Genomic DNA, 27,906 nt, shown 5'->3' with positions numbered 1-27,906 from the left:
CAACTCTCTCTGCTTATTTTGGAGTCTCAGTGAATTTAAAGTCTGCATTAGTGTTGAGAGACTGGACTAGGCCAATGTAAGCAGAGTCATAACATTCTACAGTAGTAAGATGAGAACACGCACCGTGTTATGCTCAGAATAATGGCTTCTACTCAACAACAAAGATGTAAGGGAGAGTAAGGGAGAAGACAGTTGATAGCAATGTCAGCAAATGTTTCTGTGTGAATAGGCAGACTGCCAATGGCTTAGGTCCTACAGGCCAAGTACATCCCTGTGCCTGAGACAGCTATGAACTACTAAACTATTGAAACAGTCAACTGCAGTAGAACGCGTTCAGGCTGAACAAAAATGGTCCAAGGACCAGGGCCAGGGTTTACAAGCCCTGAAAGATAGTACTGGAGGAAAAGTTTAAAGCAGTGCCAATAGTAGAGGGTTGGAAATTAAAGACACTGAAACAACTAAAAACAACCAGCAAATTAGCATGAACACAGGCAACAGAACAGGGCAGGGATTGTGTGACATGAATAGAAAGTGAGCTCAGTGTAAACAAGTTCTTACAGAGGAGGAAAATACAAGTGAAACATGAACAATAGAACACTGCAAATCTTCAGCTTGCAAAAATCAAAATAAAGGAAAAGCAGCCAAAACAAAACAAAACAAAACAAAAACAAAGATAGAGGTTTGAAAAAAGTCTCAGTGGTGATGGATCCAGTTCAACTCCTCTGCCACACCTATATTAAGTTCTTAAGTACCAGAGGCCAAACTTTGCATCCGTAAGAAGAAACCGTAAGAGAATGATCATGTCAGCATACAAATCATTTGCTTATATTAAGGCACAGCATGAACCATAAAGGAAAATGACTAATTAGACTTGATTGATGTGGAAATATTTCTTCATTAAAACATGCCATAGAAATGAAGGAACCCGTCACAAGTCAAAAGCAAACGAGTGCAGATAGATACATGGTCATCAAGGACTTATAACCAGGGACCAGAGTGTAAAGAGTTCACATAACAGGAAAGATAAGTCTAATGGAGAAGAGGATGAGGCAGCTGCTCACAGAAAAGGAGATGAAGTAACCAATAATATAATTATAATAGGAGGAGGAAGGAGGAGGAAGGAAGGAGGAAGAAGGAAGGAGGAAGAAGGAAGAAAAGGAGAAGGAAGGAGGAGGAAGAAAAAAGGAAGAAGGAAGAAGGAAGGAGGAAGAAGGAAAAAGGAAGAAGGAAGGAGGAAGAAGAAGGAAAAAGGAGGAAGGAGGAGAAAGGAGGAAGGAGGAAAAGGGAGATGGAGGGAGGAGAAGGGAGGAGAAGAAAGGAGGAAGGAGGAAGAAAGTGGAGCAGGAAGGAGAAGGAAGGAGGAGGAAGGAGGAGCAGGAAGAAGCAGGAAGAAGCAGGAAGAAGCAGGAAGAAGCAGAAGAAGGAGGAGAAGGAGGAAGGAGAAGAAGGAAGAAAGAGAAGGAGAAGAAAGATGAAGGAAGAGAAAGGAGGAGGAGAAGAAATAATAATGATGATGATGACCACCTTCATTATTAATCCCAGAAATAGTAGAAATTTGGGCCATACCAAGATAACAATTTGTTTCCGGTCATCTGGTATATTAGTTTGGTTTCTCTTGCTATGATAAACATAAAACCAAAACCAACTTGGGGATGAAAGGGTTAATTACAATCTTACACTTCTGGGTAAGGAACAAGAGTCAGGAGCGTGAAGAAACCATGAGGCGAAGGGGCTAACTGGTTTTCTCATTGGTTTGCTTCTTTTCTTATACAACCCAGACCCACCTGCCTAGGCATAGTGCATGGCGCTGCCCACAGTGGGCCGGGCCCTCCTGTACCAATTAGCGATCAAGACAATGCCCCACAGACAACAAAGGGGCTGAGCTAATTGAAGCAGTTTCTCAGCTCAGGTTCCATCTGCCTCGGTGACTCTAAGTTGTGTCAAGTTGACAAGAACTGAGTAGCATAACTGTGGGAAGAGCATGGAGCGCTCAGAACTCATGCAGGCTGCTCCGAGCTCTGGTGAGGAGATAAACCGGTTGGGTTCTTGAAAAAAACCCAACTATGACGAAGACCCTCAAATCCCACGCTTTGGTATTGGCTACAAAAACATTTGGAAGTATCACATTGGTTAGTTTCCCTGTCAATCTGCAAAACGCCTGATGCAGGGACTCAAAAGGAGACCAGGTCTCTGTGGTTCACAGTTTCGCGGGGTGGTTTACCTGTCGATCTCTTGGTCCCACGTGCTCGATGCGTCATGGAGGTTGGAGCTGCTGAGAACATGGCTGACCGTGAAGCAAAGAACAAGGCAGTGGCTAGGAACCCCACGATCTCCTTCCTTCAGTTAGGACCCATCTCCTTAAGTTTCCACAAATTGCGCCGCCATCTGGGGAACTACTTGTTTAAAACCTGAGCCTCTGTTGGGCATTTAATATCTACCCCACTGCACACTTGCAAACATCTCAGTGAAAAAAAAATACAGTAAAGATGTTAACAGCAATGACTACAGCAGCAAACACTTAGAACCACCAAAATACCCCCTTGTCCATATAAGACATGGTGTGCTACCCCAATGGTACACCATGCAGCAGTAAAAGCAACTTATTGAACCAGCGACAATCCTTATCAGGGACGGATCTCGCTGTGTTGAGGGTAGAACAGGATCAACAGGATCTATCATTATAAGACAGGTCTGTCTTAGTTAGGGTTTCTATTGCCGCGATGAAACACCATGACCTTAAGAGCAAGTCAGGGAGAAAAGGGTTCATTTGGTTTACACTTCGAAGGAAGTCAAGACAGGAACTCAAACAGAGCAGGATCCTGCAGGCAGGACATGATGCAGAGGCCATGGAGGGGTGCTGCTTACTAGCTTGCTCCGCCTGCTTTCTCATAGAACCCATGACCACCAGCAATGGGTTGGGCTTTCCCCCATCAATCATTGATTAAGAAAATGCCCTACAGCTGGATCTTATCAAGACGTGTTTTCAATTAAGGTTCCCTCCTTTCAGATAACTCTAGCTTGTGGGTCAAGTTGACACAAACTAGCCAGCACACAGGACAAATATGATATGTTTACACAACAAGGGTGGTGCACGACTGCCTTCAGGCTCGGTGGCCCAGAAACTAGTCTTAGTCCAAGAGACTGGAACCCTCAAAACCTAAGGGATTAATGTTAGAGGACTTGGAATCTACTTGTGCATGCTCAGAAAGGAAAACTGCAAGGGAGTGGATGCTGCTAGTGGGGCTCAGGAGGCCACAGGGAAAGGAGCAGATGAACAGTTTGAAAGCGGCCTGCTGGGTGCTGGGCACATGAGTATGCGCTTTCTCATTGAGGTCTTGCTGAGGTGTGCATGGCAATAGCATCTGTGTCCACTCATCCAACTGGGAGTAAATAATATTTGGGGGGGGGTGGGGGGGATGTGTTCATGTTGAACATGCCCATGCCTGTTCTTACTGTTAGTCTTTAAATAATCCAGTTCAACAATAATGTGGGGCTTGTGCTGTATTTGTTCACATGTCATCCAAAGATGACTTACAGTAGGATGGTGAACCCAGGCTATACATCACGTGATGTAAAGCACTTCAGCATTTGTGGATTTCAATATTTGCAGGAGACCTAAAAGCGACTCTTTATGGGACTTTGGGAAGGTTATATATTATGTATAAAATATATAGTATTTACATCAATGACATTTTATGTTTTAAATCGAAGTATTGAGCAGAAAGAAAAATGCAGTAAGATATTTAAACAAATCTCCAAAGTGCATGCACATGCACACACACTATACATGCCCAATACACACATACACACAGCACATATACACACAGCACACAAGCATACATGCACAACACAAACATCCATACAACATACAACACACATGCCATGCATGCATACACCCTAGGATATCTTGGTTAAGTGAATTTCAGACAAAGAACATATAATTTAGATATGGGCCCATCCTCTGCAACATATAGGCTATGCTCTATTTTTCGACTGTTAGTTATATGAATCTCTATATGGAAATAGTCTAAGATAACAATGTCTTGGCTGGGAGATTGCATGGGGTTAGGGAGACTGTCATGCAAGATCGAGAACTAGAGTTTAGATCCCTAGAAACTCTCGGGAATGCTGGTTGCAGTGTGGCAGCTGCCTCCAATCCCAGCCTCAGAAAGCAAGCTGGCCAGCAAGAGAAGCCATATGAGCAACTTCCAGGTATGACTGAGAGATCCTGCCTCAGTAAATGAGGTAGAAGAATGGTCATCCACGCCATATGTGTATACAACCATGCAAATAAAAAAATGTGCACACAGATACATACATACCACATAGAAACTGTTTTTTTTTTTCATTTTCCTATGGAAAAGCTCAGCAGCAATGACCAGTATAGCTTACATTAACTGTGGGAGCTCATTATACATTCTATAGCATAGAGGACCCTGCCATTCTTGACTACTGAGTTGCAGTGCCGGTGTCTTACCCCCCCACCCCCATTGCCCATACCATCAAGGCTTTCTAACTCTTTCATGTGCCTGTTGTGTCAAAGTGATGATCACCACATGCCATACATTATATCTCCTTTAATCCCTACAGTTCTGTAGTCTTGGGGCATCTCTTCAGTCTTGTAAATCTGACATTTCCCCCCAAACCAGACATCTGCCAGGATCACACACTAGTGAGTACTTTCAAAGCCGTGTTCCTCCCCGGTCATTGCCCCACCCCCAGTCTCCGCCCAGCCCTTCCAGGTGCCCCCATATTGCTACAGCCATTCAGTATGCTTTCTGAGTGTATACTAACCTTGTGCTTGCTGTGCTCCTAGACACAGACGATGATACACAGCTGGTACGCTTCTTCCTAGCCCTTCCCAGCTCCAGCCTCAAATCTCTGCTTCTGAGTCCTTGGTAAGACACTTAAGAAACGCCTGTGACAGCGCAGTGGTCAGCGTTTTCCCAAGGGTGCTGTAGAAGGCAGTGATGAAAGGCTTCTTGTACATGATATACTTCAAATACAAGGCCCCTTGACCTCCAATGTTCAAATGTTCCAGTTCCTTCTGGGGAAGAGAGAGAGAGAGAGAGAGAGAGAGAGAGAGAGAGAGAGAGAGAGAGAGAGAGAGAGAGGCAGAGACAGAGACAGAGACAGAGACAGAGACAGAATAAGAATAGATATAAATCTCTCAGCATGGATACCATCTTGGCAGCCAGAGACACTTTTCTCTGGAGCTTCTGCACATAAACAGCCCAAGCCCATGCAACAGTGCATCTTTACGTGTTCTACACACAGACCCCCTTTGTCGCTTAGAAGAGCAGCAAAAGTCCTTTCTGTCCTACAGAATGACAAAAAACCCACTGGCTTCCTTTCAAATATGCTAACTGCCCAGCTTCCAAGTTTCAGTTCAAGGCCCATTTTTGTGCCTGTAAGAATAAAGTCTCACTGCTAAAGTCTCATACTGTGTGTGAATGAGTGGCAATCCCAGGAAAGAAGGGATGGAGGTAGCCTCCCATGCCGTGCAGTTACCCCTCTCCCCTCCCTGTCCCCCATCGTGGAGCCATCTGTTCACAGGTGGCAGCCTCAGCTGGGACCACACTTGAGATTCCAGGGCCAGGGACCCAAGCCTAATTTCTTCCTTGACTCTGAGGAAATGTGACCCCTTTCCTTCTCTCGATATGAAAGTGAAATGGACAGATGGCCATCATGTTTCCAGACAGGTGCCCTGAGAATACAACTCCTTCTGAAATTCCAGGTAATGGAGATGGTGGTATATTTGGATTTGAGGACCAGCCAGGTGCCCCAGGGTGCAGTTCCCGTGTCTTTAGCTGCTCCCTCTTCGAAGGGCACTTATGAAGCATTTAAGGTGACACACACTGGTGGGCAGCCTTTCTGGCCACCTGAGATGACCAGCTGGGACTCGGGAAGCCTACCTTCCCTAGGGGACACACCTAGGTGACAGTTTGAACGGAATGATTTAGATGATATATTAGCCATAAAACTATGGGTCAGTTGTAACTCTAAGAGGCTCAGTTTATCTCCCAAACATGGTGAAAGCTGCACCTTGCTAAAGGAGACTCTGTATATGCGGGTACATGCATGTGCACACATCCCTGTATGCACATATCTCCATACAGATGTCCCTTGCTGTCCGTGGTGATTGGTATCAGAGAACACACAATACCAGAATCCCCGGATGACTGGGTCCTCTCTACGGAACAGAGCAGTGTTTGTACAGAGCCCTTCCTTGCACATCTACCGGGGTAATTATGTCCCCATGATGCGCAATACCTGATGTGACATAAATGCTATGGAATCACTGTCACGCTGCATTGTTTAGGGGCAGTAATGACAAGGATGTGTATGTTCAATACAGACAAAATGTTCTTCCTCGGTTCGTTTGCAGGGGCTGATCCAAACATATGTCGGTCTCTAAGGTTAAAGATGGGGTTTCTTGGAATCAACAGAGAGTACTCTGGCCAGCTCACCGTCCCCATGACAGAGTGGGGTTTTTTTTAACTTCACAAAGTCACAGTAGGAGCTGGAGAGTCCACTCCAGGGTAGGGTTCCAGGGACAATTCCCAGCAGAAAGCCATCTGTCAGCAGTAACCGAAGAGCTCCTCTTCCTAGGAGCTCCCAGCTGGCAAAGTCACTGCCTGGCCCAGGGCTACCGCTTCTGTGTTGTTGCTCCTTGGTGGAGCCTGACCAGGACACCAGAGAGCCCTGCAAGAAGGGCTGGAAAATGGAGTTTGGGGTAGGTGACAGAGACGGTGGATACACCATCCTCCCCAGCAAGCTACAGGCTCTAGGTTGGATAATCCAGCAGTCAGGGCCTCAGCCAGGGGTAAGGAGGGGCAAGTACTGGCTGTGGATGAGGCCAGAGCAGCAGGAGGTGCATATGGAAAGCAGGCAGTCCCAGGACAGCTGTAGACAGGGCCTGGCACACGGAGCTGGCGCACTGCTCTCTGGCCTCCCGGGGCCCTAAACAGATAGGCTTTTTCTCCTTGCCAGTCTGTGCATTCATGCCCAGCCAGGCTCTCAGTCTGGACCCCAAGCTACGACTGGGTCCCCCAAACTCTAGCACAGTGGAAAACCTGGTCCAGCCTTTTAGGCCAGACTCCTGGATCAGATCACAATTCATTCATATTAAAATGTACAGAAAGAATCAAAGGCTTCGTTAGTCTCTCCTCGGCTCCTTGGGAACTTTTTGGTAGGGAGTTTTTTCCAAGGATGCCAGTGAGGTGGCCTCTAAGACCCTTCCTGGCACAGCAAATCCAGGCACTGCTATGAGATTCCAAGTCTTAGGCTCTCAGAAAGACTCTCAAAGGGAGAGTGGGAGGCACTGGCAGATAAGAAAATGGAAGCAAGGGCTGCCTGGATTCAGGGTTCTGTGGATGAGGCTTGGACACTGAGACAAGGGACCTTCATGGCAGGGGAGACAATGTTCCCGTCCCTCTTAGATGACTGGAACACCATTGCAAATGCGGTTACTGTTCTGAAGCAGCTAACATTTTTCCCAGAGTCAGGTGACTTAGGCACAGGTGGGAGTTGGAGAAATAAATGTCCACTTTCATATAAGGATTGACTTGGGGCTAGATACTTTGAGAATTATGAATCAGGCTTTAGAGACCAAAACTGGTTTAGACCTTGAAAACAAACAACAAACTGTCATGGTTTGTATATGGTTGGCCCAGATAGTCACTGTTAGAAGGTGTGGCCTTGCTGGAGTAGGTGTGTCACTATGGGTGTGGGCTTTAAGATCCTCATCCTAGCTGCCTGGAAGTCAGTATTCTGCTAGCAGCCTTCAGATGAAGATGTAGAACTCTCAACTCCTCTTGCACCATGCCTGCCTGGATGCTGCCATGTTCCCACCTTGATGATAATGGACTGAACTTCTGAACCTGTAAGCCAGTCCCAACTAAATGTTGTCCTTGTAAGACTTGCCTTGGTCATGGTGTCTTTTCAGAGCAGTAAAACCCTAACTAAGACCCAAACCTTCTGGAAGAACAGATAGGATCACAGTAAGGTTGTTTTGGGTTTTGGACTTCTGCTAATATATTTTTTATAAAGTTTTTTTTTTTTTTTGTAGATTTCAGGGGTGGAGGAAATCCAGTCATTTTCTTGAGCTTAAAGAGCATGTTGGTATTCACCATGCTAAACATGACATCACATTCCTAAACTTTTCTCTGGTGATATCACCACAGGCCTAAAGGCTTTGGGGCAATATGTCACGGGCCTGTCATTCCCTTGTTTACACATTCAACCAACTTTGGCTAGGGAGGAAAAAAAATCTAAAAAAGGATGTCTATACTAACCATGGGTCGAGATCCCAGCACCTCTGCTTGGCCTGTGTCCATTGTTCTTTCAATGCCAAAGAAGAAAGTCAAAAATGGATCAACATTGGTTCTGGGTACTTAAAATGGAGTTGGGAGACCATTGTTAAATCAGGTCTGGGACACCAGGACTACAGGGGAAGGCTGAACCACAGGTACATCCCCTCAGGCCCACAGGGATAAACCAGTTTCCTGAATCCTGTTGGTTCAGCTACACTACCCTTCCATGCAAGGGACCCTTTCCCAAGCTACACAGAGAGAGCTTGAGACTCAATTTTAACTCTTCCAGTGCCGATCATGACTTCTGGCCTACAAAACTGTAAACTCCACAGCCGTCTCGCTAAACCTCCCTGGTGCTCGCATCCGAGTTTTTCCAAGTTTTCAGTTCCAACTGGGCCTCAGCTGAATCTAAATTTCTTTGTCCTCAACGAAGTTGAGTTCATCCTCCATGCACAAGCATTTTGTGTGGTGTTAGGGTTGTCTGGGAGTTGTGAGTCATCTACGAATAATCTCAAGCGGACAGCCAGCGTGCCGATGAAAACATGCTTGACTTACTCTCTAAGATAGAGCCAAGAGGAGGTCAGGACTTCAGTCCAAAGATCGTCAGAGAAAATGCCCTGCTGGCCCAATCCAGCCAAGCAGTCAGTCTCTAAGAGGCTTTTCTTTTTTTTCAGAGCTGCCGAGTTAGACCGGAAGGCCGGCTTCCTATAATAACTCCATGCTCACAAGTCAAACCTTGGAGGACATCTCTTGAAGTCACCTCAGCCTCTTCTCTCCTAGTTCACCCTAATTGCTTCTTCGTTTTCCAGACACACCAGAGCTCACTCTAGCTTGAACACTCATCCAGGTCTTATTCCTTTAAATAATGTGCATTTGGTTTCTTATTTACCGTGTGCGCGCGCGCGTGTCTTGCTGTGCGTGGGAAGGTCAGAGGACAACTTTGTCTTTGCACCAGGTAGGTTCTCCAGCTTAAACCCCGGTCTCGTCAGGCTTGCTGGACGCTGTCTTTACACCTCTGAACCCTCTGCAGGCCCTTAGTTTCATTCATCTGAGAATGAGGGCTAAGAGCCGTGAATCCCTTCTCTGTGTACAGTCACTTGCCAGGCATTGATGTACTGTAGGCATTAGCTAGAGATCGGTCTTGACCTTTGTTCTCAAATTAAGGTTCCATTATTAAAGTTCTTTTTTGGGGACTGGAGAGATTGCTCGGTGGTCAAAAGGGCTGGCGGCTCTTCCCGAGAACCAAGGTTCAGTTCAGTTCCCATCACCCCGTGTATTCACTTTCTGTAACTCCAGTTCTAGAAGACTTGAGAATGACTCCTCTGGAGTCCACAGACGTCAGGCATATATACACATGCAGAAAAGCATCCATACGCACCAGGCATTGTGGCGCATATCATTATCCCAGCACTTGGGAGGCACAGCCAGTCAGATGGCTGTGAGTTTGAGGCCAGTCTGGTCTACATAGTTCCAGGACTGCCAGAGCTACAGAGTGAGACCACGTCTCAAAAGAAAAAAAAACCCACAAAAGCAAAGCAACCAAACAACAAACAAAATACACCCCACACACACACAAAAGTAAAATATTCTTTTAAGAAAAAGATTCCGTGTTTTCCTTTGACAAAGTATGGGGTGGGGGGTTATGTTTGTGGGTTATATGTGAAGACTTCAGCATTTTATACAAGGAACGTCAGTACCCTCCAAATTCAGGCCCTGGCGCCACATCCCAGTGGATAGCAAGGGGTGAGAGGACAGATCCAAGTATGTGGTCCAAAGCCGGAGACTCTGTAGTTGACCACCCGTGTGGCTTGCTTTGGTTGCTTTGGGCTCCACACAGATAGATGGAGCACCTTGTTGATACATTGTAGCCTAGGGAACAAGATTCCCTAGGGCTTTCCCTCTTCCACAAAAGCAGATGTGCTTTCGGACTGGACAAGCTTCCCTGTGGATTTCTGAATACAGATGGTGGATTGAATGGCAGAATCTTACTATATAGCTTCTCTGGAAACCCTGTCATGCTATGGCAAACAGATGGTGTGAGGGGACAAGAGACAATAGCAAGGCTTTAGAATCTGGGCATCGAGTGCGAGTCCAGCCTGGTAGTGCAGGACACCTGGCTTCTGTGGCTTTCAAATGCAGTGTCCTTAAACAGAAAATGGCTGCCCTGGACACCACTGGAAGAGAGGCTTATGGGACCTGAAACCTGCTGGAGTGCAGTTGATTCTGCCTCCCCCAACTCTGCCAGGAAGCTGGAGGTTCAGCCTCTGGAGAAGTCAGAGGGCCAAGGCTTCAATACCAGGCACAGCAAGGGGCCAGGGCTCTAAAGGCATAGGAGTAGGGATAGGGTACCTCCTCTCAGCTTGTACATCAGGCAGTCTTCACCTGCTTGGTGGGATGCTAGAAGTTTCTCACATGGCCTAAAAAGAAAGATCTGAAGGTGTTGATGTCAGGTTCTACAGCTGGCTTTTACTACTTTGTGGGTTCTTTTTCCCACCCTTTATCCCCCCTCCCAGTTTTGCCCCTATCACTAGATAGGAGAGAACAAAGGATAGAAGGGAGAGTGAGATCCCTGAATCTAACTTGTTTCCACTCCTAACAAACCACAACCAACACCCCTACAGTACAACCAATAACTGCCCACCCTTCCTCTTGCGGCCCTAGCATTTATATACCCTCTGAAAAGTTCCCAGAATTCCAAATGTCACACAATCACAGAAACTATCTGCAGTTGGCAAAACCACACCTCTGCTAGAGCTCGAGGCAAATCATTGACAGCTTCTGAGGTCAGCCTGAAGCAGGCCCATATCCCACACCTAGGATTAAAATGAAAACACTTTCTTATATTTCTGTGGTTTTCAAAGAAACCAAAACTCCACAATTGTCACTTAATTTCCCCTTTTCTGTTTTAGGTCGTTGATTGTGCTGTGTGCAGCAGGAAATTAGAAACAGAGACATTTTCAATTAACTGAGTGCTTTTTGGGTCAGTGGCCAAGGTTTTCAGGAGACTCCCTCCTGGTCTCTCTACTGGAGCAGCCTGTGGTGTAGGGAAACAGTATCAGTCGAGCAATCCTGTCACCTGTGTTAAAGGCGGCTCTCTTTTTACATAAGCCATAATTTTATTTTCTGCCTTGAAATCTTCATTTATAATTCACAGATGCACAATAAATCCTTGGGAAATCAATCCACTCCTTCCCAAGACCATCCCTACTGTCCCTTAGGGCAAAAGGACCACGAACTCTGGTAGCTGTTTTACAGCATTAAGTTTTGGGGGACTAGAGTAAGATGTTTACCCATGGCCAATGGCTCGTAATTTTTGCTATGGGGCCTTGAGCCAGGCCCCCCAAAGCCAATTCCTATGGTAAGAAATTACCTTGATTATCTCTCTTGGATCTGCACTCCTGAACCCAACAGTGGCCTCTGCAGAATCCTGTACACACCCCAGGAAGCCTGGGCATTCTCTCTGTTTGAGATTTAGGAAAACCATAGCCCTTAGAAATGGCTTGTTTACTTTTCTGGCACTAAGTACTGTATTTCTCAAAGTTAACACCGGACATTTTGAGATCTGAGGCTTTTGGTTTGGCCACAGTCTCTTTGCAAATGACTGTGTTTCCCACAATTGAGGCACCAGGCACTTTGGTATTAGAAGTCTCCAGCTATAGACTGACCTATTATATTAGCACGGTGCACGTTAGAACCGATACTGGCCATATCCTTTATCCACTTGTCCATGGTGTTGCCCTGCTCCAATGACATTTTATACTCAATATTTGCCTATTCAGAGGCCAAGGTGTCTATCAGCAGCTGCCTTGTGTCAGGGTCTGATGCGGCTTTGTTCTCAACAGAGACAAACCTTGTTGCCATCCTCTGTGTCACTTTGCCAAAGGCCTGGATTCGAGGGCTTGCTCAACTGGGAGGTAAACGGCTACAACCTACTGGAAGACATTGAATCACAGGAAGTGTGTCCTTGGAGGGGATGTTGGGACCTTGCTCATTCACTTAGCCTAGCCACCATGAAGCAGGTAGCTCCCCCTGCCATGCCTAGGATCCAAACAGAACCAGGGAACGATCAATGAATGTCCCTAAAACCCAAGTTAAAACATGGCTTTCCACCTGGTAAGTGGTTTGTGGGTGGTTTTGTTGGTTCGAGTATTGAACTTAAGGCTTAAGCCTTACACATGCTCAGAAAATGCCCAACCATGAAGCTGAAAACTGTGGCCTCATTTTTTTTTCTTGTAAGAAAGGGCATCTAGCTGTGTGTGTGTGTGTGTGTGTGTGTGTGTGTGTGTGTGTGTGTGTGTGTGTGTGTTATACATGTGAATGATGGGAGGGGTGCATCTATGTGCTCAGAGGCCAGATGACAATACTGGACACCCTGCTTTATCATTCTCCATCTTTATCCCTTGAGTTACAGTTTCTCTCTGAACCCAGAGCTAGGCTGATGGCCACCTCGCCCAACTCAGTTCTGAGACTACAGGCAACCTCGCCCAGTGTTTTATGTGGGTTCTGGCATTTAAACTGGTTCTTGAGCAGCAGGCGCTTTTGCTCACTGAGCCATCTTTCCAGTCCCAACTCGGCCGGTCTTGCATCTCTCTGCAGCCCAGGCAGGCCTCGAATTCTCCTGTAATTCTCCTGTCAGAGACTCTGGAATAACCACGATCTAATGCCATGTGTGCCTTTAGAAGCTATCATGGCATTTTGTCACAGCTCAGAGGCTACCTCAGCCTTTTACACAGGCTCGAAACACTGCAATGTCAGGCTTTCTCGAATTTCTTAGAGCTGTTCCTGGCTCCCTCTGCTGTGCCAGCCTCCCCCTACTCAACGACTCCATGCTCGGGCCAAGGCGTCTGGTTTTACCACTGTGCCTACTCTTCCCGGTGGCTCGGGCTCTTAGACATGGTCTCTAATTCACCTCTCTCTCTCTCTCTCTCTCTCTCTCTCTCTCTCTCTCTCTCTCTCTCTCTCTCTCCCTCCTTTTAGGAGGTCATGGAGATACTAGTTCAACCGAGTGTATCCAAGTCCAAACTCCCCATTTCCTCTCCAAGATGTCCTTCCAAAGCCTCCTTGGTCAACTGCCAACATCTGTAATCCTCAAATTAAACCATTTCCCCCGGTTCCCATGGCTGAACCTTTGCTAAGTCTTGCTGCGTGTCATCTTAAAACGGCTCAGGAGTTCATCTCCTGCTGTCTCCCCACCCACTCACGGCCACGCCCACCCCTGCCTTCTGCCCCTTGCTTCCCACCCATGGGACCACAGCTTTAGACCCTCCTGTGATTTATTTTTTTCATTTTCTAAGGTAGAATAAAATTCTTATGTTGACCTAGAAAGTGAGAGCGACCCAGTCTCTCCAGTTTGCACACTTACCATCCCAGCACTTGTTGATCCTTTATTCCCTGCCCCTGGGCCTTCGCATCCACCCCACCCCTGCTGCCCCTTCCTCTTCTCCCCTGTACTCAGGTGACCTCTCTTTATCCTTCAGACCTCCCTGTGGAACACAGCTCACTCCGATCCCTCGCTCACACATGGCATTCCTAATGGCCAGGCACCACTGATGTTAAGTTTGTAATCCTCTTCGTAACTCCTATAGCAGTCACTGGGTCAATGTCAATGGACACCTGTCCCATGTAGTGATGAGTCTTCAATACCTGCCTGCTGTCACTTAGACACGTCACCAGAAGCTTTACATGCTGGGAACTTTGTTCCCCAGTATAGAGATAATAACAGGTAAGCAGTGGCGCCTAGAGAGACAGTGTCAGATCACACAGCTGCTGTCTGAAGGGATACATGTGTTTTTCCAAAGGACTCCTATTAGTTCCTGTGAGAGCCAGTTCACACAAAGCTTCACACCCTCGAGTCTCTCTGGTTTTGTCTTTGCTCACAACTCTTTCTTTAGTTCTTTCCCCATTACATCGCTATCCCTCGTGATGCAGCCAGAAGGCCCTCACCAGAGGCCACCTGATGGGACCACATGATATTGGACAGAAGTGAGCTGAATAAACCTTGTGTTCTTTAAGCAGCCTCAGTCATTTTTATAGCAATAGTAAATGGCTTAATGCACTACCACAGGGTACAGAATGTAATATGTTGTTGGTAAATGTTTCTGGTGTATATCTGTGCATATGTATGTGTGTGCTTTCCTTTGTGTGTGTGTCTTCAAGAGGTCAACCACAGGTACTGTCCCTCAGTGCTGACTTGTTTGTGATACAGTCTCACACTGGGTCTGGTACTCATCCACTAGCTTCAGCTAGCTGACCAGCACACCCTAGACATCTCCTGACCTTGCCTGGTGCTGAAATGACAGGTGTACAATATCATACCTGTCTGTCTGTCTTTGTGGGTTCTGGGGGTTGAAGTCTTGCTTGCCAGGCAAACATCAACAACTGAGCTATCTTCTCAGCCCTCATAAATGTGCATAAGTTTTCTATGTTGCTTTTTTTTTCTTTTTTCGGAGCTGGGGACCAAACCCAGGGCCTTGCGCTTGCTAGGCAAGCGCTCTACCACTGAGCTAAATCCCCAACCCTTCTATGTTGCTTTTTATGTTTTGACTTTCATTCCCATCTTAGAGGAGAAAGAGAAGCAGTCTATACTGTGTCACCCTTAAGTGCAATACTTGGGAGTCCTCAAAAAGTCATAGTAACCAGGTCTCTGCTGTCTTCTACTATTTAGTGCACAGTGGAGATGCTAAGAAAGTCTCCTTAATAAGAACCAGCTGCGCTGGAGAGACGGCTCAGTGGTTAAGAGCACTGACTGCTCTTCCAGAGGTCTTGAATTCAATTCCCAGCAACCACATGGTGGCTCACAACTATCTGTAATGGAATCTGATGCCCTCTTCTGGTGTGTCTGAAGACAGCTACAGTGTGCTTATATATAATAAATCAATAAATAAATCTTAAAAAAAAAAAAGAACCAGCCATCTAATCAGATGGTGCCTTGCCACATGACTTTATCTGTTTGGTTAAACTGTCCCTTAAATGAGTTCAAATTAGGGGTGTCCAGAACACTCCCCAAGACAGCACACACTATTGCTATCGCTCTTGGTTGCCCATCAGAGCTCGATGGTACAAGTGAGATGCTGAAGACACCATATACTTTCATAAGCAGACATGACGAAACCAGGATGGTACTAACCAGCAGGTCGCCACTCCTCACTGGCTTCAGAATATAGGAAAGTGCTTTGGAGGATGCAGGAGGTTGAGGGGTGGTTATCAAACTCTTCACCCACGAGAAAACTGTAAACCACGGTAGTGAGTGTGACAGTGGTGAAAACATTTTCACCAGACACCAACCACTTTCTGGGTGTATTTAAGGCCTGCTCCACAGGAAGAAACACGTTTAGCACTTTAAATATACCAAGAACCCAGGTTGGGGAGCTCATAGGCTCTAGGGGTGAGTCTGCCATTCTGCTAAGTGACATGGAATCAAACAGCCGTCTAAATCTATGTCTCTGTACTCACAGTAATGCAGCTCTCCGACTTGAGGTTAACACAGAAACTCACAACTGGTCAAAGTGCAGAGAAACGTGTCAGTGGGATGCTCAGCCACAGATGGGACATATATGCATCACAGCCCCTCCCCCACCAAAAGAGACCTGGTAGCAAGGTTGTCAGAGACAGGGGTCAGGGAGCCCAACTGGCTTCTCCGGGCGTGATGGGACCACTGTGTTCATGAACATAGGACATCTATGGCTGCCTAAGATTCTGTCTTGCCTAAGAATGCATGACATCAAGCTAGTTGACAATCCATCACGGACATGTGGGGGTGGTGGGGATAAGTCCCCTAACTGAGGCAGTTGATGGCTTCTGGAGATTTTTCTTTAAGGCTGTGGCCCCTAGTAGGTCAACCATGCTGCAGTATATGGCCCCATGCCCACAAGTAGATAGGCAGCAGGAACTGGGTTTGATGGGTTACTAAATGGGCTGGGTGACTCTTTGAGTTGGAGGCCAGCCTGGTCTACAGAGTTAGTCCAGGACTGCCAGGCCTACACAGAGGGACCCTGTCTTGGAAAACAAATGTGCAGGGACATGAAATTGGGTGGGGTGGAGGGTCTGGGAAGAGTTATAAGGAAAGGAAGGTGAATATGATCAATTTCACTGATGAAATTCTCAAAGAAATAGTCACATATATTTACAAAACAAGAACAACAACAACCTCAAAGCAAAACAGCAACGAGTTCAAATTAATGCTAGGCTGTGAGACAAGACGGGACATTGTAGAATCTTGTAACAGCCTGATCTTAGGTTCACGTGCTATGTCTAAAGCACACGATTGACAGTGCTAGAATGAACAGATAGTAATTTACCTTAGCATGTGTGGGCTAGCCTATGAGAGACCAGCCTTCCCCACTGAGCCTTAACCACTCCTGATGAGGTCCACAAGGAAAGCCAGTTCGGGCTTCTCTCTGACTGGGGTATTAATGGATCTGGTCCCTGAAATGGATTAAGTATTTGCATCTCTCTCTCCATAACTGTAGGTCAAACCATCATCTCTCGTGGCATAGAGTCTTCATCTGTCTTGTGAGGCCGTAGCGGAGTACATGAGGCTGGAGTATTTATGAATTTCGGGGATGCCCTTCTCAACCATTCAGGAGGCCAGGAGGCCAAGATCAAGAGGTTTCTCTCTGACAGGATCTTTTCTCTACATCTTTGCACAGCAGAGGCGATCGCACAGAGGAGACAGGAAGAGAAGAAGAGAGGGTTCCGACCTATCCTCTTTTCAGAACGACTCCTACGAGACTTGTTGACCTCTGGAATGCCAAGCTCTGGTGAACTCTACCTGTTGGCAGCATTTTGTCACAGGAGGCCAGACTGACTAAAATACGCTGCTCCCACAGCAGTGTATCTAGATCTACTCTAGAATTGGCTCACGTCCTCCAACAGAAGGTGGCTGTTGAGTTTGCTTTGTTGTTTGTGAGTGAGTCCACTACGTACCCCAGGTTGGCCTAGAACTCACGATCCTTCGCCTTGGCCTCACGAGCTGGGCTTGGGGATCCAACAGAGTTTCGGGTTTTGTTCATGTGTGGTAACAGTCATTGTGTGTGTAAGTTTACACAGACAAAAGCACTCTGCTCCTAACCCTCATCCCCAAAGTCACAAATCTACACTTAACCAGAGAAAATAGCCCCTCAGCACGACTTCCTGTATCCAGGGGCGGGACTGTTTTGTGCTTTCCTTCTTCTCTGCTGCTCATTGGCTGAGTCAGCCCTACCAGCCGCCCCTGGGCTTCTTTCCAAGTTTTCTTTACTACAAGTAGCAGGGACAAACTTTTTTTAAATACTGATTGCTTTTTCCTAGCTTTTAGAATCTTCGAAGTCAAAGAGTTCAAACCATCTTTAGCTTTTCTAACTAAGGGCATATCTACAAAAACCCACCATGTGCCTGCCCCTAAAGTGCCATGGAGCTGGAGTTACCCCAGCCCCACCAGTACAAGGTCTAGTCATTTCTCTTTATTCAATCTAGTTTGTGTAGTAAGCCTTGGGCTTGTTTCACTATTCATTTTTTTCTCTGTCCATGGTGTGACTCAGAAATCACTCTCTGTGTGTGCTTCCAGTCAGAGCTCTGACTAAAGACAAGTCTCGACATTCACTCCCCAGCCCTTTGCCTATGGTTTAATGTGGAGTTCGTTGCATGGTTAGTATGGCTACACTGCAGGAGATTTACCTGAATGAACTGTGAAGGAGAAGCAGAGAGCTAAACAGGAAGGCTAGGAAGCCGTCCTTCCCTCCTTCCCTCAGCAGGCATGCTCCTGAAAGGCGGCGTTCAGTGCAGGCCATCTAGTGGATCCTCCTGGGAAAAGTGCCCAGGGGGAGACAAGAAAACCGTTTGCCAGTGCAGGAAGATGGAGCCCAGCTCAGAGACTGGTGTTCTCACAGGAGGAAGACTACAGATCCTCCAACTGTTGGGGGCATGCTGTCCCTTCCCTCTTCCTGGCGTGGGTGTGTGGGAACCAGCAAGAATGAAGGCAGTCGTGCTGTCTGCTGGGAGTTGGGGCCTTAACTTTGACTTAGCATAAATTCTGACCAAGAACATCGCCCTGCCCCCCACCTCTCCTCAGCCCAGGGCCCCACTATACAGGATGTAATTCATCAACTGTTAGCTGAGGCCCCAGTGTGCCAAACAGACTGCTGGGACTGAGTCAGAAGGAGGGAAGAGACTGGCGTGAGACTGCTGTGACGACCTGGGTGTGGTCAGGTAGGTGGGACGTGAGGTCGCAAGGTCACGAGAAATACAGAGTCAGGGATGTTTTTACAAGATCAGTAGAATTGATTTTTAACCACACACTGTTCCTTATATTTAAACAAAACAAAACACACCTAGGTAATTAAAAAAATGACAAGAAACATACACACTGGTATGAAACTCCCCTTACATAATATGTATGTAACATGTAATACATAATATTCAATCTATATAGTATAGTGCCATGTATAGCATATGTATATATAAAAACTAACAATGAAATACAAAAAATATGGAATAAACAAAACTTGCATGTTTTCTGTACACATGCATGACCATTCCTGAGCAACCACCAATGTGTGATTCAGTTCCTGGAGGTGGAATCTGAGGCAGACTCAGGTGAGAGCATTTCGTCAGCGGGACCTTTTAGGAAGGAGCAGCACGAGCTCCATCACCGTTACCACTGCGAGCTGCCTCCATCATGACAGTCTCCTCTCTGAGTCTGCTGGGGAGGTGGTCACAGCCAGAACCCATGCTACCTTACAGGGTCCCTTACAGGGAGAGCATAGCGTCATGTTTGCATAGAACTAGCCTGCATCCTCCTGAGGCTTCGTGTGTCCCTAGCTGCCTTAGACTCCAGAGCAGCATGCTCTGGAGAAGCAGGACAAGACTCCCTACGTCTTCAATCCTGAAGTCCCTTCCAGAGATTTTTTTTGTTCCTTACTTGTCAAAACTGTCTATGTGCGGAGGCTTGGTTGTTAAGATCAGTTCTAGTTTCTAGAACTCCTCACAATTAGAGAGAGAGAGAGAGAGGAGAGAGGGGGGGGTAAGAAGGGGGAGAGGAAGGGAGAGTTAATTCACTCCAGATACCTGGCTCCCTCCTAGTTTTTCTCTGGCTTGACCACAGGGTGAACTCAGGACTGTGAATCATAAGACTAGCTCCATGAACACTCTGTTCCAAGACCCCAAACACGGAGAACTTTCCATGTTGCGTCCAGGTCTTCAGGAAGCTCGGTATTTCTCTGCACCCGCCAGCCTTGAAAGGAAGGCTTGTGTTCTGTAACTGTGTGTGTGTGTGTGTGTGTGTGTGGTGGAAGGGTGTTTAAATGCAGAAGCAGGCCCTTAAGTCCTGGTTTAGTGACTGGCAGCTTCAATCCATTTGGAGTTCCTGGGCCAGTTATGTGCCCTTCTTCCTGACAGCGTGCACTTAACAATCCTCATTGTACACGGTTGCCAGCTACCTGGCCCTGGGCCATTCCCACTGCCCAGGGAATACGGTTGCCCCTGTTGGCAGGCTCAGCACCCAGGAATGCAGATAGTTGTAGGAAGAAGGTACAGATGCCACCACCCCAAAAGAAACTCAGTCCTGTGTGAGTGGCTTCACCTTAGCCTTATCCTTTGGCCATGTGTGCTCAGAGGATAACTCACCCACAGCTGAACTCCACTCCCAACGTGGGAAGTTTGGGTTATACCTACTTTGCCGGGAGCCAGCCATCTCTGAGGTCAAGCTACTCAGGCAGGACAAACACTCTTTCTTGCGACTTCTGTTGTCCCCTTCCCTGCCACTTGTGACCAACAGTCAGCGTACGCCACAAAACCGTCTTAAGTGGGAGTCACTCTCTGGCCTCGGTGACCCACTCCATCAAAAACAGTATCAACTCAGCTGTTGGCCCTGGGCTCCCTCCCATCTGGCCTCTCACCTGCCTCGGGTCCTCTGTGTCCTTCAGGGAAGGAAAGGCTGTGTCAGGAAAGCACCCCACCCCCACCCCCAGGCCTTGGTGACCTGACACAGGAAGGGTTTCTGTCTTCCTGGTGTTATGTGTTCAGTACATGTGAGGGGGGATTTTCTACAATGAGGTAGGAGCCTAAGTAGAGGGGCCTCCTTTGCCCACAACACGGGGAGGAAGCAACGTGGAGAGTCACCCAGACTCCCACAACTTCTGCTCACATTTCAGCGGCCCCAGTGAACTACAGTGGGCACAGAAAAAGTACATTCCCACCATCCACCAGAGGGACAGAGAGTAAAATACTCGAGAACGGTCTTTAAAACTGCCAGACTACCCTTTAAATCAATAATGCATTTGAGCCTGGCCTCGTGTGTCAGCCTCGTTGACCTTAACAGACCTTCCTGACTCTCAGCCTTGCTTGCCCCTTCTATGACAACACACTCACAGTCACAAGGGGAAGAATTTCTGACTGCGGGAGCCAACCGGCGCTTCCCGCCAGCGGAAGGAACTGCTCATCAACCTGGGAGACCAGAGTCACACTGTTAAACAAGACTTCCAGAGAATTCCCAAACACCCTCTTAATCCGGTAAGTCTCATTTGGCCAGACAGGTAAGCATGTCTTAGACCCAGATCATGGGCCCAGGACCCTGAGAGGTACTGAGGTCACCGATAACCACACACTGTTTCTGAGTGAAGGAACTCCGGCGGGGACATGCAGGCAGACATATTTAAAGCATCCATCCAAAGAAAGCCCTGCTTGCTGTACGATCTCAATACCCCTGGAATACTGACGACACCGCTGGGAGACGTTGACTGTCTCAGTGGGAATGTATTGATCTGAAGCCCAGGATCGAGGCTGCCAATGAGGGAAAGGTATCAGCAGGCTACGCTGCTCTCACAACCTCCCAGCAGCCACAGCTGCCCTTATGAGACCTGCCCACCATCAAGCCAGCCAATGTTTTAGCATGGATGGGAATGGAGGGAGCCCCCCCAGCCCAGTCGAAGAGCTTTTGTCAGTTTAGGCTGCTAGAGGAAGGAGATTATTCTCAGGATGTGAACCCCTGAAAGGCCAAGCATGCTCCAATGCGTAGCCCCTCACCCATGCATATATGTGTAGCAAAAACTGGACTCAGTGGGCTACTTAAAAAGACATGGAGTTGGGAGGGAGTGCAGGGGTTCAGTGTGGAAATGAGAGACGGAAGGCTTCAGAAGAATGAAACACGCACGGCCACTTAGAAGATGAAGGAGCCATTGTGGTTGGGAATCTGGATGTTGGAAGCGCTGGGGAAAGGCCCTGGCTGACAGTCATTGAGGGAGTGAGACCCCAGTCCTGTGACAAGAACAGAAATGAGTTAGAAAATGGAACTTGGCAGAGCCTCTAGACGAGGGCCCTGTGTTCCAGTGTGGGGACTTGCAGAGCCACACTGTGCTGGGCCTCTGACCTACAGGCCTCTGGTCTGGGTTTGGAACAACTTACTCTGGTGCCACGAACCACAATGGAGTGGATATGCAGCATAGGGTGCTAAGGTAAAGACATCCTGCAACGGCCGCAGCCACCGCTTAGAACTTAAACAAAACAGGCATCGGGTACGAGGGCAGGAGGATTTCATCACTGACTGGTTCTGACCTGCCAGAGCACCCAGATAATAAGTGGATAGAGACTTCGCTTGACTGTTAACTGCCTTGTGTTTTTACATTTTCACGTACACGCATGAGCACACACTTGTCCTTGGGTATGTGCATGCCATGGTGCATGTATGGAAGTCAGAGGACAGTATGGGCTGTCAGTACAGACAGTATTTCTCTTGCTCAACACTGCAAATGCTGGGCTAGCTGGCTCACGGGCTTCTAAAGGCTGTCCTGTGTCTGCTTCCCCACGTCACTGTAGAATTGTGGAGTTACAGACGCACGCTATTACAGCCGGCTTTACGTGGTTCAGGGGGAGGGAACCCAAGCCATCATGCTCACACAGCAAGTTCCTCGACCCCTGAGACATCTCCCTGGCTTCTGCTTTTAGGGTCTTTACCAATGTCTCTTAACCCTCCTAATGCTGAGACCCTTTAATACAGTCCCTCATGCTGTGGTGACCCCACCACCACCATAAACGTATTTTGTTGCCACTTCATAACAGTAATTTTGCTACTGTTCCGAGTCTTCGTGTAAGTATCTGATATTCAGGCTATCTGATGTAAGTATCTGATATGTGGGATATCTGATATGTGATCCCCAAAGGGAAGGGGTCACGACCCCAGCGGTGGAGAACCACCGCCTGCAGCTGTGCCTTGCTCCTGGTGAGCGGCTAGTACTGAGTGCACGCCGGAGAACTTTCCTAATCAGGCAGCTACAGAGCAACAGAGTGGAGACCTGACCCCCAGGCCTTCAACCCCAGTCTTCCTCCTTGTTGGGTGGCCTCTCATTGGGTTAAGGCTGCACATGGGCTGAGACAGGTTGGTTGGCTCAAGCCTTCTAAAAGCTTGCTGGCAAAACTTGGGAAGCTGGCTATAATCAACCACCAACAAAAGGCTGCCAAGTCTTGTCCAAAGCTGATCTGATATCACACCTACCAGAGGAGGCTGCTTAAGTTACTTCTGCCTCGGTCTGAGCAGGCTGCTGGAACAGCACAGCACAGCACAGCACAGCACAGCACAGCACAGCACAGCACAGCACAGTGTGGCTTGAGCGAGATGTTTGGTTTTTACTGTTGTAGAGTCTGGAAGCCCAGGGTTGAGCTGCCGGGGTTGCTGCTGCTTTGGTTTTCCTCCCCGGCTTATAGGCAGACACCTCAGTGTGCCCTCTGTAAAGGAGGGATGGCAAGCGATGTTCTTTCATCCTTTTAATAAGGACATTAAATGGATCACATACTCCTCCTCACTCTCCAGGACCTACTACTACCGCCCAGGCAGGGATTAAGTCCTCTCCGTGTGAATTGGGTGTGAACATCTGTCCTAGTTAGGGCTTTACTGCTGTGAACAGACACCACGACCAAGGCAACTCCTATAAGGACAACATTTAATTGGGGCTGGCTTACAGGTTCAGAGGTTCAGTCCATTATCATCAAGGGGGGAACATGGCAGCATCCAGGCAGGCATGGTGCAGGAGGAGCTGGGAGTTCTACATCATCTGAAAGCTGCTAGTGGAAGACTGACTTCCAGGCAGCTAGGATGAGAGTCTTAAAGCCCACACTCAGAGTGACACACCCACTCCAACAAGGACACACCCACACTCCAACAAGGCCACACCTTCTAATAGTGCCATTCCCTGGGTCAAGCATATACAAACCATTACAACCCACATACCATCACATATGTGCTTCTGTGCCGTGGTCAGACTTCAGGTCTGCTGGAACCTAGACTGAGTCAAAACTGCGTAGTTGGAAAGGACCTCAGAGATCTAACACTAACAGAGATAGAACTCAGTGCTAGCGCATTTGCCTAGCAAGCATGGGGGGCTTTGAGTTTAGTCTCCAGTGAACAAACATGCACATATACATGCACACACACATACACAAACATACACACACACATACACGCATGAAACACACAGAGAGATTGCATTCTAGGTGTGTGTTTAGTATGTGTGTGCGCACCCACACACACATGTACACCATGGTACACATGATTTCAGAGGACAACCTTCAGGACTTGGTTCTCTCCTTCCACTGTGTGGGTCTCAGGGATCAAACTCAGGTCATTTATCAGGCTTGGTGGCCAACCCCTTCTCTGCCGAGCCATCTCGAGGTCCCACACTGTTTCTCTTTCTTCCTCCCCCTGTTTCTGTTTAACAAAATGAGAACTCATACTGGTCGTGTGATGGTCACTCCCCTCCACCTCACTCTTGCTTCAGGGGCCATAGAGTGGCAGGGAAGCTGGACAGGCTGGCTGCCACGCACGTTGCACAAGGCCTCATTAGCAGTCAGAGATATAGCAGCGGCAACAGCACTTACTGGCTTGTAAGTCACAGCTTAGCTTCACGGGCTGCTGCGGCTTGTTAACCTTATGCAAGCGAACACATCGCTCATTGTAGATAGCTGCGTTTCTCAACCCTGGAGCCAGGTGAGGCATGGAACAGGACTGTGGACTGTCGCTTTAAGGGCCTGTTTGCTGAAGTAGAGCCATCGGCCAGCGACAACTGTATCGACCCTGGGACAAATTCTTCACAAGCAGCCACTTGAGGAGCTCCTTGGATTTGGGTTTGTGAGAGAACAGTGCTTTGTGGAAGGGAAGCCATATTGGCCGAAGCCAGCTGGGTCATGTTGACAGGCGTGTTTCCCATCTCTGCTTTTGGGAACACAAGACAGCTCTCCCACATCCAAGTGGCAGGGCAGGAGGCAGAGACCTCAGGCGAACCCGTAGCTCTAACCCAGAAGCTCCACCCCTGACTCGGCCTCTGGGTCTGTAGTGTCTGTGTGTCTGTCCCAACGTCACAAAACAATGCCACCAGTGAGGAACCAAGTACTTATGCCTGGGGACTTGTGAGGAATTTTCCACATTCAAACCATAATGTCCAGTAACAGAAAAACAGGCACAGCACCAGAAACCTTTATTTTTCCAGATACCAGATATGCATTAACAATACTAACAATACAGTCGCCCCGTGGTGCTCACCGTGTCCACGTACCCACAATGCAGCCAAGCAGATTTTGAAAGTATTTTGTGGGGCTTGAGAGATGGCTCAGTGGTTAAGAGCACTGACTGCTCTTCCAGAGGTCCTGAGTTCAATTCCCAGCAACAACATGTTGGCTCACAAACATCTGTAATGGAATCCAATGTCCTCTTCTGGTGTCTGAAGACAGCTACAGTGTACTTATATATAATAAATAAATTTTTTTAAGTATTTTGCATAGTACTGAATACAAACAGATCGTTTTCTCCTCCTTACTCTGTAAAGAACTAAAGGGGACAGTTCCGTCCCTGGGGTGAACAGTACACTATATCAAGGCATTTGATAAAATGGTGTCGGGTCTATAGGGGGTTATGCACAGGTTGCAGGTCCTGCACTATTTTATATGGAGATTCAAACATCCTGGTAGGCCTAGGAGTCCTTGAACCAGAACACTGTGGGCACGCAGGTACTGTAGTTTGGTTCTAGAGTGTCCCCCAAAGGTCTATGCATTAAAGACTTGTTCTCTTGGCCCTATGGGGAGGTAGTAGACACATCAGGAGGTGGACCTAGTGGGCAGTCTTCTGTCATTTCGGAAATCCCCTGAAGGGGATGGTGGGAGATTTAAAACTGTGAGCCAAGCTAAACTTCTTGTCTCTCCAACTTGACGATCTCAGAGGTTGTTATGGTAACAGATGGTTGACCAGTGCTCCATCAACCAGTGAAAGTGTTGTGAGTAGATGATGTGTGCCTTTTGCTCCTCCCTGAATTTCTATGGCTGATGAAGAACAGCTCACCGTGACCTTGCTTACGCAGATCCCTCAAAAATGAGGAAAAGGATGTTTACGACCTGTACCAGTTATCAAGTAGCACGGGGCTCAGAAGCTTAAGTGTGTACAAAGGTTACTTTCCTGTTGCCGTAATAGGGCACCAGCGCTGAGGTAAAAAATAAAAAAGGGCAGAATGGTTCCCACACGTACTGACCGTTCCACTCTTTCTCTCCCAGCTCCCTCTGATCTGGGTGGTCCACGAGTCGTGGCACGCTGCCCTCAGTCACAGCTCCATCCCATCCCACACTGCTGACCGCTACTCTCTGAGCCCGTGGCAATCTCTCTACCTACCCATCCAGTTCCCAGGGAGGGTTGTTGCCACGCCAGACATACACATCCCAGTTCCATGGCAGCCTGGTGTGTCCCGCCAACATGTACTCTCTTCAACTCAGTAAAGTCGCCACATGAAAGAACACACCACACAGTAACCTCTGATCCAATCAATATGATATAATTTGCCCATCTAGACAATACAACATCCTGTACACACCCGTCCCTTAAAAATAGTCATAAAACCAGTACCTATGCGCAGAGAAGCATCTTAACATCTGCTGCCATGTTCTCTCAGCTCCTTCCTCCTCACTCCCCTCTCTCTGCCTCTCGCTCCCTTCCAAAACCTCTGTTCCCACCTCCTTTCCTTCTTGTCCAATGACAGACCCCATTTTATCTTATCTGCCTTCACATGCATAATGACATCAACCCACACACCACAACTGAGGCAACTTATAGAAGAAAGTTTGTTTGAACTTACGATTCCAGTGGGGTAAGTTCACCATGGCAAGGAATCCTGGTGGCAGGTAAAAGCTCAAAGCAGGGAGAGGGGGAGAGAAGGAGAGAACAAAAGTAGCAAGAGTTCAGGGCTGGAGAGATAGCTCAGTGTTTAAGAGCCCTCACTGCTCTTCTGAAGATCCTGAGTTCAATTCCCAGGACCCACATGTCAGCTCACAGCCGATGCCACCTTCTGGTATGCAGATGTACATGCAGACTCATATATGTAAAATACACAGATAAAAAATCTTTTTTTAAAAAAGCAAGACGTTTTACAGTGACACTCTTACTCCAACAAGGCCACATCTAAACCTTGCCAAACAGTACAATTCACTGAGAACCAAATGTTCGACTATTGCTGGGGGCAGTGTCAGTACTTGGTATCAAGTATTCGTCAGTACTCTCATATCAGAACTTGGGAGACAGAAGCAGGAGGATCTCTATGAGTTCACTACCGGCCTGGTCTACATAATGAGTTCTAAGCCAATCAGGGTAACATTATAGTCTGCCTCAAAAGACAAAAGCAACCAATACACATGTGTACTTGTACATGTACATACACACACACACATACACACATGAGCACATCCATGTACACATACACACACATATACGTGAGCCTATTCAAGGCATTTCTTATTCAAACTGTGTGTGTGTGTGTGTGTGTGTGTGTGTGTGTGTGTGTGTGTAGTGTGTGTGTAGTGTGTGTGTGTTCTGTCGTTAACTTTTTAGAACTGGGATTTTTTGAAAAATAGCTTTATTAATTTACTCCTTTTTGTTTATTTGGTTTGTTTTTTTTTTTTTTTTTTTGAGATAGGTGTCTTTGTGTATTTCTGGATGTTCTGGAACTTGCTCTGTAGACCAGGCTGGCCTCACACTCAGAGATCTGCTTGCCTCTGCATCCCGAGGCCTGGGAGTAAAGGCGTACACCCACCACACCCGGCATCCATTTTCTCTTAAAAAAAAAAAATCGAAGGCCAGAGAGATGGAGCAGCTCCTCTATAGAGGTCCACAGTTGGGCTCCCAGCCCCTACACTGTGGAACTCACAACTGTAACTCCAGCTCCAGGGGACTAGATCATCCCTTTCTAGACTCGGAGCACCTTCGCACACATTTTCGTGTATTTCCTGACACATATGCACACAATTTAAAAATTAACCTTTAAAACAACAAATCCATGACTTAAGTAAAAACCAAGGCAAGTCAGGAAAATGTTAACAGGGGCTGAGGTTTTAGCACACAAGGCTCTGTCTTAGAGCCCCATTCCTGCAAAACAGCCAGGATGGCACACTCTTGTAATCCAAGCACTCAGAGGAAGATTTGAAGTCCGAGGACGTTCTGCATAGCTGGTTCACGGATATCTTGGGACACGTGACTTTATCTGAAAAGGAAAAGGAAAACACAGTAGAGTTGTTTTACACTTTCTGCACATCTGTTAGTGTCCGTCTTACCAGAAGGCAGCTGTGCCCTCATATCTGGTTTTGTACTGAGCCT

At 47.4% G+C, this 27,906-nt stretch overlaps 1 long non-coding RNA gene across 1 annotated transcript in view; it reads right to left on the bottom strand.

Moving 5' to 3' along the window:
- Window positions 1-24,737: 24,737 nt before the first annotated feature.
- The window catches only part of LOC108351918 (uncharacterized), a 27,208-nt gene continuing 24,039 nt past the window's right edge, over window positions 24,738-27,906 (bottom strand). Inside the window, exon 3 of the long non-coding RNA XR_010054767.1 lies at window positions 24,738-27,793. This is a non-coding gene — a long non-coding RNA (uncharacterized LOC108351918). The remainder of the gene's footprint in view (window positions 27,794-27,906) is intronic.

The sequence above is a fragment of the Rattus norvegicus genome, chromosome 9, assembly GCF_036323735.1.
Source record: "Rattus norvegicus strain BN/NHsdMcwi chromosome 9, GRCr8, whole genome shotgun sequence".
In the NCBI taxonomy this organism is placed as follows: Eukaryota; Metazoa; Chordata; class Mammalia; order Rodentia; family Muridae; genus Rattus; species Rattus norvegicus.
The sequence above is the reverse complement of the archived record's forward strand: the minus strand, read 5'-3'. Positions and strand labels throughout refer to the sequence as shown.